Source organism: Portunus trituberculatus, chromosome 24 (genome assembly GCF_017591435.1).
Source record: "Portunus trituberculatus isolate SZX2019 chromosome 24, ASM1759143v1, whole genome shotgun sequence".
Classification (NCBI taxonomy): domain Eukaryota; kingdom Metazoa; phylum Arthropoda; class Malacostraca; order Decapoda; family Portunidae; genus Portunus; species Portunus trituberculatus.
The window spans coordinates 13,447,211-13,449,955 of record NC_059278.1 but is presented as its reverse complement, the minus strand read 5'-3'; the positions used below and the strand labels follow the sequence as shown (position 1 = coordinate 13,449,955).

The window sequence follows — 2,745 nt, the reverse complement described above, 5'->3', positions numbered from 1 at the left end:
TTGCACTTTTTAATTACAATACAATTAAAGGTATAATTTTATTAAAACTCCTTTGTTGATGTGTATATAAAATAACTGTACAGTGTCCTCAGCTGAAATGTCTGCCACTTGAGGAGGAAGGAGCAACTACTGTGTCAGTATTTTCATCCAGTCAGTAAGTGAATGTTGTTCCCGCCTGTTAGTCTGTTGGTCTGTTTCAAGTTAACTAGTCTAAAAATATAATAAAAAGTGCAGATTTAAGGATTACAATATCTTGTGTTTTGCTTTCAGACAACGAACCTTATGGTTTCTGTATATAAGAAAATGCATTTGTGTTCCAATGGTAATATTTCTGTATATGAAAACCATTTGTATCCTATAGAAAGTGTTAAATATAAAGCATTTTTTTTTCAATAGTTTTATCATATTCCATCAGTTCTTTTAGGTTCCATGAAATGAAATAATGATGTGTGCACTCTCACTCTTTCTCTCCTTCTCTCATCCATTCAGTCAATTAATCATTGGGGGTATATGCTGGGGGGCACATCGCCTCGCCTACCCTAAGCGCCACTCCAGGCAATCACACCTCGCCAGTCTTCATGCAGGCTCCCTTCCTGTGCCTAGTAACTCCTAGCAAGAGGCATTGACTTGCTGCAGTCATGAGTTCTGTGGACATCCCCTTGGCCTCCTCCATGCTGGGTTATCCCTTTCGGAGACAACCCAATATGCAGGATTAGCTTCTGGGTAGCGTGCCACATGCCCATATAGTTGCAGTTGGTGTTGATGGACTATGCTGGTAATCGGCCTCGAATCAGTCTCACGGTGCAATTGCTGATTTAACATAAAGTCATACCTCCTGTAAAGACATCTAGTATCAAAGACATCAATGGTCCAACAGGCAGGTGCCACATCTGCAACCCCACCGGCACACTAAAAGTGAAAAATAGGGTAAGGGGATCCTTCCATCCCCCTGCATTTGTCATATGGGTAGGCATGGTCGGAGCCCCCAGCAAAACTCAACCTCCAACTCTGGTGGCAGCTGTGGACTTTTTTTTACAGGGAGGGGTTGCAAGCCCCACTCCAATGAGCTAGGTCAGGTTTGGGTAGTGACACTGGCATCTGAGGAAAAAAAAAATCCTGGCTGCCCAAAAAAAGACAGAAAAGGAGGCAAAGACAACAGAAACAGAAAAGGACTGAGCTATGGGAGGTAGAGGGCACTCACACCTCACTTGGATAGAATCCAACCATCACCCATCCATCCATTCAGAACAGTATGATAAATTTAACACACACACACACACACACACACACACACATACTTGCGGTGGCATAGTGGATAAGGTGGTGAGCGTAGGATCGGGCAGACGTCCACGCGTAGGTTCAAATCCCACCACGTACAGCCTTAAAACACTTTGCCATTTGTCGAGTGGTTTAAAGTTACCTACATATCACCATGATACCCAGGTTCTAGGTGGTTACACCCAAGATGAGCTTGGGCAGTGATATGGGCCCTAATATGGATACCACTATAAATAAAATTGCCTACCGCCACTAATGGGCGGAAGCTGAACAGCGCTTCCCATACACTCTTCAAGTGTGCCTACAGGCACTATAGGCCTTACCGTAAAAAGAAAAAGAAAAAAAAAAAAAAAAAAAAAAAAAAACACTGGACTATGCAAGGAGAAGAGTCATGGGGATATACACTACTGAACCTAATAATAATTAACAGTATGATCCAGTGGATTGGATAAACTACAAGAGTTGGAGGAATTGAGGAGGTATCAAGGCTGAACTATTGTTTACAAAAGAGATTGACGTCATTAAAGAAATAGATTATCAATGCTCTCTAGATAAAAGCAACCATCTATTAATAGAATTTAGCGTGGACAGTGGCTCAACAGTAAACAAATGAATTTCACCAAAGTGGAAGATATAATTAGCGAAAAGCAGACTTCACAAAGTTGAGTGAATACTTGACAGAAGTTGACTGGAACCAACTATACACGGCAAAAGAGTACTACAGGGAAAGTGGGATATATTTATGAACATTTATAAAGAAGGGATTATCAGATATGTTCCTAAAATCAGATCCAGTGAAGGGGAGAGAAAGGAAGACTTGTATAACATAAGATGTAAATTAACAAAAGTAAAAAAAAAAAGGACGCAGCATGGAATTGATGGAGAAAGAGGGGGGACATAACAATTGGAAGGAATTTAAGGTAGTAAGAAATTAATATGTTCAAATCCTAAGAGAGGAACAAAGGAACTATAAGAAAGATGTAGTTGATAAATGCAAAAATGAGCTGAAACTTTTATAGATTTGTTAACAGGAAAAGAAAAATAAATAAATAAAAAAAACAATAGGTAGATTAAAAGTTGATATGTCACATACAAGGATGCAAGATCACAGATGGAAATATCTACCAAAAAAATAATAAGTTTGAAAGAGCAAGAACAGAGCACAAAGACGAGGAAGTGAAGGATATTCATGTAGAAGTCAAAGAAATTAAGATTATGAAAACGGATGTGAATAAGGCTCAAGGAACACATAGGGTGTCAAATTGGATACTCAGGGAATGCAATGAATAGCTGGTAGAGATATTACACAACATCATAGTATTTTCCTTTAAGGAAGCAAAAGTCCCTCTAGATTGGAAAAGGCCCAATATTTTATCAGTTTTCAAGGAAGGTAATAAAGAAGAACACTGAACTACAGACCAGTATCCCTAACAAGTGTGGTTGCAAAATTAGATTGGAAAAGGGCCA

At 39.3% G+C, this 2,745-nt stretch overlaps 1 protein-coding gene across 19 annotated transcripts in view; it reads left to right on the top strand.

The window, feature by feature from the left end:
• The window catches only part of LOC123508378 (tight junction protein ZO-1-like), a 206,367-nt gene extending 205,978 nt beyond the window's left edge, over positions 1 to 389 (top strand). For all 19 annotated transcript variants that reach the window (XM_045262073.1, XM_045262069.1, XM_045262064.1 and 16 more), the window contains one exon: positions 1 to 389. This exon is cut by the window's left edge and continues 1,963 nt beyond it. The gene's annotated coding sequence lies outside the window, so the exon portion shown is untranslated.
• Positions 390 to 2,745: the final 2,356 nt, after the last annotated feature.